Consider the following 12421-nt stretch of genomic DNA (forward strand, 5'->3'; position numbering starts at 1 on the left):
ATTTTTATTTTGAGATAACTCACACTAGGTTGAAGTTGTGATGAGGCTGGTCTTGAAATTTTTATCCTCTTGCCTCAGCCTCCCAAGTTACCAGGATTATGACATGTGTCCTCCATATCCAGCAGACCCTAGGTTCTCTATGTCTGGCTTATTTAACTCAGCATAATATTCTCCATTACCATTCATTTACTGGAATATGCCATAATTTCATTCTTCTTATGGTATAATTTGTTATTTATTGTATATTATTGTGGTTATTTTCAAATTTACTTGTATAAATCAGTAGGTTTCAATGTGGTATTTCCATGCATGCCTGTAGCAAGTTTTCATCATGTCCACTCTCTCTTCTCCTAACTACTCCCACCACATCTCCCTAATCTCCTAGCTAGTCACTAGTAGTCACTGCTCTACTTTCATGTCTCTTTAAAGTACCATGTAGAAGAAAATGCACACTATCACTGTTTTTCTATGTCTGTCTTATTTTGCTTCAGGTGGTGTCCCCTACTCCCATCCAGGAACCATGAAAGAACAGGCTTAATAATATTCTGTTGTGTGTGTGTGTGTACCATATCTTCTTTTTTTAATTTATTTTTTATTTTTTATTTTTATTTTTTATCATAAACAAATGTGATACATGTTGTTTCTCTGTACATGGAGTAAAGGCATACCATTTGTGTAATCATAAATTTACATAGGGTAATGTTGTTTGATTCATTCTCTTATTTTTCTCCCTTCCCCCCACCCCTCCCACCCCCATATCTTCTTTATCTACTCATTCTCTTGGAACATTTACCATGGCCATTGTGATGAATCACAATAAAAATGGGCAGCCATGTATCTCCTCTATATCCTTTAGGTATATATCTAGAAATGGTATGGTTGGGTCACATGGCAGCTGTTTTTAGTTTTTGGAGAAACCTCCATACTGTTTGTCATTAGGTTTTAACTAATTTACATTCCCACTAATTATGAACAAGGATTTCTTCTTCTCAACAAGCTCATTGTCATTTTTTATATAGTTTTATTTTTATTTTATTTTATTTTTAATTTGTTCTTGTTAGATATAAAAGAAAGTAGAGTGTATTCTGATATTTGATATATACATGTAGTATGACTGATTCTAATTAGGGTCCCACTCTTGTGGTTGTACATGATTTGGAGTTACACTTGCCATGTATGCATATATGAACATAGGAAAGTTATGTCAAATTCACCCCACTGTCTTTCCTATTCCCAATTCCCAGCCCTTCCCTTTATTCCCTTTATCCAACTCAATGAACTTCTATTCCCTCCAACAACCCACTTATTGTGTTAACATTCAAACATCAGAAAGAACATTTGACCTTTGTTTTGGAGAGACTGGATTGTCTCATTTAGCACCATAGTCTCCACTTCCATCCATTTACTGACAAATACCACAATTTTGTCCTTCTTTATGGCTGAGTAACATTGCATTGTGTATATAAGCCACATTTTTCTTTATCCATTCATCAGATTAAAGGGCTCTAAGGTTGTTGTGGATTGAGCTGCTGTAAACGTTGATGTGGCTGTATCACTACATTATACTGGATTTTAAGTCCTTGTGTATATGCTGAGGAGTGGGATAACTGGGTCAAATGGTGGTTCCCTCCAAGTTTTCTGAGGACCTCCACAGTGCTTTCCAAGGTCAGTTTACCAATTTGCAGTCCAACAAGCAAGGGATGAGTCTACCTTTTTTCCCACATCATCACCAATATTTAATGTTACTTGTTACTCAATGATTGCCATTTAGACTAGAGATGGAATCTCAGTGCAGTTTGAATTTGCATTTTTTAACTGCTGGAGATGTTGAACACAATTTGTATATTCATTGACCTATCTTATTTCTTCTGTTTAGTTCCTGTCCACATTTTTTGTAGTTAAATGTTATGTGGGGTTTTTGTGTTGCATATTTTGAGATCTTTTGACATCCAGGAAATTAAAGCTTTATCTGAGGTGCAGGTGGCAAAGACTTTCTACCATTGTGTAGGCTCTCTCTTCATGATCTTGGTTCCTTTGCTGTAAAGGAACCAAGCTTTTTAATTTGATACCATCCCATTTATTGATTCTTCATTTTACTTCCTGTGTGTTTTATTTTGTTGATAGCAGTTCTTCTAACTGATATGAAATGTTATCAGAATTTTACTTATGCATTTCCTTAATGGTTAATGGTATTGAATTTTTTTCATATATTTGTTGGTCATTCATATGTCTTCTTTTGAGAAGTGTTTGTTAAGAACATTGACTCTAGCCTGGAACAGTGCAAACACTTGGAATTCCAGTTAAACAGAATCTAATGGAGCAGAATCACAAATTCTAGAACAGCCTGGGAAAGTTAGTAGACCCTCTCAAAATAAAAAAGTAAAAAGTACTGGTGCTGTTGCTCAGTGGTAAAGTGACCCTGGGTTACATTCACATATTGAAAGAAAATTCGCTATCCCATGTTTGGATTAGTTCCCTATCTTTTCTCTGAAACACACAGATAAACCATACAGGAAAAATTTTAAAACATTGATACAGGCAATGATTTTCTAAATAGAACCCTGCAAGTGCATAAAATTAAAGGAAAAGTTGATACATGGGATTTAAGCAAACTACAAGTATTCTGCACAGAAAAGGAACCATCAACAAAGTGAAGAAAGTCTACACAACAGGAGAAAAAGTTAGCCAGTGATCTCTTTGACAGGGTTAATATCCAGGATATATAAGTAATTCAAAATTCTGCCTCACTGTTCTTCACCTAAGAAACAGAACACTGGAGGGATTGTTCAGTGGACAACCAACCAGGGGAGATTTCTTCTGTGAGGGGAGAAAGGAATACCAGGTGCCTCACTCCTCTTCCTCTGATTTAGAATCATAAGATAACATGACCTGCCTATTTCCCAACTGCACAGGAAATCCCCCAATATCTTGAAGTCCCCAGGGCACTTAACAGAGGATCTTGAGGGAAATTAGGCACATGCCTGTAGAATGACTAAAGCACCAGAGACTCATGCTGATTCTGTGAGGTCGCACCAGAAAATGGACCTGCCCTAGTGAAGAAGCTGACACTGGGTCAAGGTGTATATTCTCCATCTCTGATCAGCTCACTCTGGAGTAAGGAAAAGAACAGGAATACTCTGCTCCAGCAACACAGTTCAATGTTGGGTATAATTGTGGGCATACCTCTGAATATTTGTGGGTGCTGAACACCCCAGTATAAAAATCTCCTCTCACCTTCTGACCTTACCAAGTAAGTGTTGATCCCAATGTAATTTTCAATTACAGATCCTTCACTGGTCACAACACCCCTCCACACACAGCTGCAGCAGGTCACTGGACAAGACCCAGACAACTCTGAGAGCCTCTGACCACAAAGTACATGTTGTTCTCTCACATGGAACAAAATATTTCCCCTACAATTTCTGTACACAATCAGTCAGAAGTCTGCCATGTCACATAAATGCAAGAATACAGCCTGGTTCATTGTGCAGATTCTATGGGGAATCATGGTGTCTTGAATCCTGGTTTACAGCAAAGGAAGGGAAGCTAGAGGAGAGATCCCATCCAGCATGGTATTGGGCATTCCATAGAAACCCAGATGGATGAAATGTTGATCTGTGGTGAAACAATTTTCCAGTATAAGTGAGGCCAGGGTTCTACTTGCAGTACAAAAATAAATAAATAAAAAACCATTGGCCCAGTATGCAGAATTCATACCTCTATATTTAAGTGTCTATAAAGAAAAAAACTGCAGGATACCACTGCATTTCCTGTGTATTTGCCAACACAAAAGAAGGCAGAAAACAGTCAATATTCCCAGGCCAACTCACTGTACTCTCAGATGTCCAACTGGGCATCTGAACTCCACCATCTTCTTAAACAATTTCACAACTCCGGGTGCATTGACATGCAAGCCTGGAACTGCCAATTGTTTCCTTGTGAGACCCCTTTGCCAGGCACATGGGCTAACTGTACTTAGAGGGTACTTTAGATCCCAAACAGGGAACATCCTGTAATCAGATTATGTAGCCATTAAGTTCTGTTCTGCATGAGACAGAAGCCTGAGAGAGAGTCTGGCCAGCATCTTGAAATGATCATCTAGAGTAAAGCATGGTAAGGAGCTTATGTATTTATATCAGGCCTAATTCTGGACAATGTTCAGGAAGTACACATTAAAACAAATCACACCCAATCCTGAAAAACTCTCCACACAATTAGAAGAGGACAATCATTTTATTATTCAATTAAACCAGAATGTGATATGGATTAAAGACAATCTAATAAGGAATTAGGACAGAGAAAGAAATTTCATACTTTGGTAAAATCAAGCAAAATTGGTGTATGCCTGTAATACCAGCAGCTCTGAAGGTTAGAAAGGAAGACCATGAGTTCAAAGCCAGCTTCAGCAAAAGTGAGGTGCTAGGGAATTCACTGAGATCCTAGTTCTAAATAAAATACAAAGTAGGGCTGGGAATGTGACTCAGTGGTCAAGTTACCCTGAGTTCAATCCCTGCAATCACCCCCCAAAAATTTCAAGTAGACACCACCCATTACTTTCATGTTACCCAACTAAATGAGCCTTTTTTCTCAAGGAAGAATAGTTGAGTGTACCAAGTCTGGGGTTGATACAACCACCCTGGGCCTTGAGGGACTAAGAAGAGCAAGAGGCCTGCATGCAGACATATAGAGAGGGACCTGGGAGCAAATGTGGAATTCCAACCATCACTGGACTATTTCACCCGTCCTAGGCTGCCAGTTGCTCACTGCATATGTAAGAAACAAAATTCATCTTTTCTGAAGATGATTCATCATGTCCTAGTTAATATGAACACTACCAGAAAGAGGTAGTTTATTATACTACACTTATACCAATATTTAATATGTGAACATAAACTATTGAACAACTGTCCCAAATTAATTTCCACGGCTGATAAACTCCACTCTAGTCAGGAAGAGTGGAAGGTATCAGAGTTTCTGGAAGAACTTGGGGCCCTCAAAGCAACAACTGGATGGAGACTTTGGACCAAATGCTCAGTGCCTGCAGGGACAACTAGTCTACCAAGTTACATTTCTGGACCATGTGTTCCAGACCAGTGTCATCTTCCCTGCCCTAAACCCAGTTCATTGAAGAACCATCCCACTTAATATTACTTAATAATGAAACTATCCTTGCAATTACTTGTCCACTTACATCTTGGGAAATAAAACAAATTCAATTGAAATTTGCACATTCTACCTCTGCTTTATTTAAAGACAAATTATTTTATAATTATTTATGGGGCAATGAACTTATGCACTGCAGTCATTAATAAAATTAAATTGTTTGTGTCCTTGCATAGTAAGTACAAACAATATAATTTACTGCTACTTTTGTTTAGCATTTAATATGGGAGCAGTATCACATACAAAATCCTCTGCAATAAGTATTTCTCAAATTATAATTGAGATTTCTTTCATCCAAAAGTGCACGCAGCACCCAAAAAATAAATCCTTGGGATTGTATCAAACTAAAATTTTCTATACAAAAAAGAAAAGGAAAAGGTCCCCACAGAAGAGGAGAAAATATTTCCAAATCTTATCTCTCATTAGGGATTAACATTCAAAATATACAAGGAACTCCTACAATAGAAGAGCAAATAGTAATAAATACACAATCTAATAGCCAAATCAGCAGAGGCACAATGAGCCAAAGGACAATTCATTCCAGAAGACATAAAAACAACCCAGGTATAAGAACAGGAATACAACATCACTAATATTCAAGGAAAGATGAGATCCCCATATCATGGATGGTAGAAGGGAGCAAGTGTCTACAGGAAAGAGGTGAAGGGCTGACACTGTGGGAAGCTGCAAACTTGTAAACCAGCTTTATATATTTGTCATTTATAAGAGATTTCTATTAAATAAAATATGAAGGCAAAGTAAACTCACATGCCCTACAGGAAATATTTGTTTCCTTAAAACAATAAAGAAGCTCCACTGGACATGGTGGAACATGACTATAATCCCAGTGACTCAAAAGGCTGAGGCAGTAGGAGCACAAGCTGGAGGCCAGCCTCAGCAACTTAGCAATACCCTGTGTCAAAATAAATAATAAAAAGGGCCAGAGATGTGACTCAACAGTAAAGTACCCTCAGAAAATAAACAACCATTCCTGGCTTTGAATTTTCATGTACAAGGCTAAATTTTGGGATAATACAAAAATTAGGACAAGATTTCAGGACTGCAGATGTAGTTCACTGGTAAGGTGCTTGCTTACCAAGTGGCACACCCTGAGTTCAAACCCCAATGCCACCCACACACATGCACACACACACACACACACACACACACACACACACACAGAGTTTCAACTTTGAATGGCAATGAGAAATTTGTTTTAGTTATATTTAACATTAGGATACGTTTTGATATAATCACAACAGCATAGAATATAATTTGCTGTAAGTCAGTCCCTACAACTCCCTGCATTCCCTTCAGTACATCCCCTCCCTCTACTCTATGGATTTTTCTATATTTTGATAAAGGCTTCATCAATGTACACTCAATTTCAAACATCAAGATATAGAGATTCAAATTTGGCAAATTGTTATATACTAATCATACCACAGTAATACACTTTTAAGATTAACAGCTTAAAAATAAAAGATTTTAAAACTAATAATTTTATCAATTATAATCAATTTTTAAAGAATTATTTAAATTAATGCAGAAATAAAAATGTAAAATACAAATATGGATCTGACATGCTCTATTAAGCAAGCATACATAGAAGAGTCAAAAGAATATTTAAAAGAATATTAAATGAGAGAAATATGGAACTGGGGTTGTAGCTCAGTGGTAGGGTACTTGCCTAGCACAGGTGAGGCATCTGTTTGATCTTCAACACCACAAAAAAATGAATAAAAGAATTTATATAAATAAAGAAAAGAGCAAATTTACATAAATAAAGTTTCATTTATGATGTATATTAAAATGAATAAACAGAACACAGGCAAAACAGAAACTACATTATGGAAAATATCACAGAAATATGCCATATACTACAAAAAATGAAGGCAGGGAGCACAAAAAATCAAAATATAAGAGAATGTCAAGAAATAAACAGTAAAACTGATCTTGTGTGGTACTGCTACTAATTACTGTTCATTAGAGAACCAAAAGCTCTCCATCTCTTGCACCTCTCTCAGGCTCATTTTCCATTTAAGCTTCTGTGACAGAAAGTGCAGCCATGACACATAGAAAGATAAGCTATACATGTCTATTGAGTTGAGTTCTCTGCTTACTTCCTCCAGGTAAGCCTGGACACACAGTGTTCACATCTCATAAGAATGAAGGGGCTAGTGGTGGGGAAATATGCATTGAAGAAAGCAGAGTTGTGGATCAGTCACCAGAGTTTTATCAAACACAGAAAAGAAAACATGAATGAAGGAACAGAGGGCGTAGGAGAATATAAAGGCACTAGCCAGGACAAGGATGCCTTGTGTAGCTCTGGTCTCAGAGGTAGATATTGATGACACATGGTGTCCATGAATATGGTGGATGCATTGCATGTGCCTGTGCAGAATGAAAACCATGGAACCACTGCCCCAGATCATGAGTTCCAGACACAAAATGTGAAAAAGTCAATGCTGCAAACACTGAGTCCGTGTCTTTGTCCTGAAGCACAACTGAACAGTATAGAAATTCTATTCCTCTGCTGACATTGTTGTTGCTCTGTTTTTCAGTTATAAGAATATTAGCTCTGATATTTAGCAGCATGTGCAGGACCCAGCAGAGGATATTAAAGGGGTCAATGCACTTTTGGGCTTTCACTCGAAATTCTACCCACCTGGAGTTCCTGGGGCTGATCATGATGTACTGAAGGATATTCTAGAAGCAGGTGGTGGTAACAGACACACATTTGGCCACTCTGTGAACACAGAAAACAAGCTTGCATCCAGAATCTTTGAGAAAATGTTCCACCCCAAAAGCTGCCATGATCTCCAGTATTCCTCTTGAGACAATGACCAAGGAGTTGGCCACAGTCAGGGACCTGATATTCAGGCCAGTGGACCTTGGCCTGAATCCACTGAAGTAAAGGCAGGCATGATGAAACAAGAGTGAGAAATTCCCCAGGGTTCCAATGGCAATCTGCAAAAGGAAGATTATTCCAAATCTCAAACCCATGGAGGTCATCCTACTATTGTGCAGGACTTCAATTAATCATTGAAAACAGGATTCTGTACCAAAAGAAAAGTTGTGGGGTAAATGTGTCATAGAAAATAAAATTCAAAGTTCTTCACTTACCATCAGGGCTTCTTATGAATTATTTTCTAATGTAATTTTAATTGATAACTCTTTTCTAACATCTGTCTGTATGTATAGCATTTGCATTGCATGGTCTGCTGTGATTAATGGTTTGCTTATTATAACCTTTAATAATAAAATTTAGTAACCAGAAACTTCTTCCTGAAGATCTAATAATATTATTTTTACACATAAAAAAGGCCTTTTGACTCCAGGCATGGTCACATATGCATTCAATCAAAATGACTCAGGAGGCTGATAATGGAGGATCAAAAGTTCAAAGTCCTTCACAACAATGTTGTGAGGCCCTATATCAAGACTTAAAATGCAAAGAGTTGAGGGGTTAACTCAGTGGTAGAGTTTTCTGGGATCATCTGCAGTACCACAGTAAAAAGATTACTCAGCAAAAAGTAATGTTCTGTGAATCATCCAGACATCAATAAAAAGGTTTTGTACCTAGCATCCAGGATGCATTGATGGTGCTCACCTCTGTGCTATATCATTATAGCTTAATGCTGTTTATTCAGTATTCCAAACATATGTATACTTTGTCATATTTGAAAACTGCTGAATAAATGTGATAACACACTATTTCCTATAAATGATTCATTTTATTCCCAGTGTCACTTGTGAATAAAGATGCAAAGTACTTAATAAAATATTTCTGCACACAATAATTTCCTGTGATCAAATTTGGATTACTGAATAGGAATCAATATAAGAATACCAACAGAATTAAACTCATAACATTTTACTAATTTTATCTACCACAGAAACTGTTCTGCTGTAAACTAAGATATGTGGCATTGAAAACAGCAGCAAACAATCTTATGATACAATTAAATTTTCATTAGGTAGCATATAATGGTGGATTTCTCATTTTACACAAACAAACAAAGGTAACATGTCATTTGGGAATGCAAGACAAGTATGCAAAATGGAAGGTGGGTGTATCAGATCTTCTGAAAACAAGGTAAAGTAAAGAGGAAAATGTCATTAGAATTTTTACAGTCTGAAAAAGTACCATAACAAACATTACAATCTAAACATGCAAAATCCTTAATTCTTAAACAGTGTGAATTGCTCATACATAAGGTTAACTTTTCATGCAAACCCCTTTCCCTGATTTCAGGGAGGAAAATTCCATGAATCACCATGATCATAACAGTACAAATATTTTCAGAGAGAACAAATTGACATCTCCATTAAAGTCATCAAACCCAAGTGGAAGAAAATTCTTTAAACTCCAGAATTGATATTTGTTGAGATAGAAGAGTCGATGATCCAGTTGACACCCTCAAATTCATCACTGCAGACATGGAACTTGGGCTGGAGCAACACTGGGCACCCTCACTTCCCTGCTGTGTCTGCTGAGCAGGCTGAAAATTACACTGGTTTCTGAATCACTGTTGAAGTGCTCATAGAGAGCAACCCTCAGTACTGCTTGGAACAAAATCCCATGACTATCATTCTGAGCACTGCTCTGTTAAAGGATGTTAGGAGCAGATAGTGACTGAGGTAGGATCTCAGACTACAGTGGCTCTCAGCAATCTCAGTCCATGTCCCTTTTGCTCCTTCCTGGGTGAATTTCTTACCCCAGATGGACTACATTTCCAAACATTTTCACAGGCTGAAATGGGGATACTCACCAACTGTTTCCTGCTTCCAGAATGGCAGGCCTAACCAATGGTCATGACACCTTTTGTCATGTGGGAGGGAGGCAGCCAGACCCTGAGGCTGGGTCCTCCACCCTGTGACCTCAACTCCCCACAGAAATGCAATTATCACTTCTCTTATAGTTTTAGCAATAGTGCATGAATGTGCTGTTGACACTAATATGACTTCCACTTTGTCCCAGGTCCCATTTCCCACAGACAACTAGAAGTTTCTCTGAACATGACTAAAGAGAGTGTGTGAGTGTTTTAGAAAAGTACTTCCTTTGCCTTAATGTCTAGGGTCAGACACAGCCTCACCTGCTGATGTGGAAAATGTAGACACCTGACAGATGAAGGATTCAGAGTGAACAATTTGTGTAATTTTTTCTTTTTAAATAATAGATAAAAATTATATGTATGCCTGTTGCATCTATATATATCATATTTCCTTTACCATTAATCTATTGATGGGTTGCTAAGTTGACCCCTTATGTTAGTTATTGGTAAAATGCTGTAATGAGCATGAGAGTGTAGACATCTTTTCAACATACCAATATCATTTCCATGAAATTTATACCCAGAGTGGTGAGACAGTTAAGTTTTATGGTAGTTCTATTTTGGATTTCTCTATATATTTTGCCACAAGGGCTGCACTGATTTACCTTCCCAAGAAGGTGGGCTGGGGATATATCTTCATTTCTAGAGTGATTGTCTCATATGCACAAGGCCCTTGGGTTCAATCCTCTGTACCACACACAAAAAAAGAAGGATGGAAGGATTCCATTTTTATCATATCCTCTTCAACATCTTTTTTTTTTTTTTTTTTTTTTTGGTCTCTTTCCTTAATAGTCATTCTAACATTATGTGGTCACAGTCCATTGTGGTTTCAACTTGCACTTTCCTGATTACTAAAGAATCTAAAATTTTCCATACACCCATTTACCATTTGTTTGTTTTCTTGAGAAATGTCTATTCAGGTACTTTGCCAACTGTATAAATTATCTGTTGATTACATTGATCACCTTGACCAAACAATGAAACAGGGAAGAATTCTACAAGAGATAAAGATTTGATAAAATAGGATAACAACTGTAAGATTATCAGCAGACATCCAGGGGAGAAACATTGAAGTCCAGAAGGGAGGATTTATTCAAAATGCTGAATGAGGGCTGGGGTTGTAACTCAGTGCTGGAGCATTTGCATGGGACCCTGGTTTCCATCCCCAGGATCACATTTTTTAAAAATTTGTTTTCGAACGACTGAAAACCACCAACCATCAACAATTTATCTAGAAACAAAACTCCATATAAAGGGGATATAAAAATTTCCAACAAAAAGGGGGATACTTATAAGTGCTCCTTCTGCCCCAGAGCAAATGCTGAGGGAATCAACACATTGCAGTAAAAATTTAAATGGTGGCACAGAGACACAAAACCACATGAAGTTCTGACTTGAATGAGGTTAAACCTTAGTGTGCTCTTGATTTGCATCTCCCTGATTGCCAGAGATGTTGAATATCTTTTCATGTACTTGATGGCCACTTATGATTCTTCTTTTGAAAAATATCTGTTCAGTTCCTTTGCACATCTTTTGACTGGGTTATTGTTTTTGTTGCTGTTTGTTTTGTTGTTAAGCTTTTGGAATTCTTTATACATGATGAATATTAATCCCATGTTAGAGGATTAACTTATAAAGATATCCCCCATTCTCTAGGCTCTCTTTGTGCTTGTTTGTTATGCAGAAGCTTTTGATGACATCCCACTAATTGATTCTTGGTTTTATTTCTTGGACTTTAGAGCTCTCTTTTTAACAATTTATTTTCTGAAGTTATAAGTGGAAAGAAGGCCTTATTTTATTTATTTATTTTACATGGAGATAGGGATTGAACCCAGTGTCTCACAGATACTAAGAAAGTGCTCTGCCCCTGAACTGTGGTCCCAGCCCTTTAGAGTTGTTTATAAGGAAGTCAGGGATGCATCAAATATGTTGGATGGTTAGCCCAAGGTTTTCTTGTAGCAGTTGCAATGTTTCTGGTCTAACACAAAACTCTTTTATCTACTTTGATTTTACTTTTTTAAATTGTTTTATTTGTTCTAATTTGTTGGACATGACATTAGAATGCATTTATGTCTTTTGATAGATGATAACTAAGTGGAATGTTTGTGCAGATTAACACATAGGGATCTAGCTTCATTTTTCTACATATAGATATTCACTTTTCCCAGCACCATTTGTGGAAAAGATATATTTTCTGGGCAATTTTTCAACTATCAGATGACTAAGAAGGTGAGTTTGTCTCTGTGCTTTCTCTACTCCATTTGCCTTCTGTTGGACTTCAAAGCCAATTTTATGCCGGTTTTCTTGCTATACTTCTGTAACATAATTCAAGATCAGATACTGCGATGCCTCTTACATTGATCTTCTTGCTCAGGATTGCTTTGGCTATTCTGGGTCTCTTATGCTTCCAAATGAAATTT

Source organism: Sciurus carolinensis, chromosome 16 (assembly GCF_902686445.1).
Source record: "Sciurus carolinensis chromosome 16, mSciCar1.2, whole genome shotgun sequence".
Taxonomy (NCBI): Eukaryota; Metazoa; Chordata; class Mammalia; order Rodentia; family Sciuridae; genus Sciurus; species Sciurus carolinensis.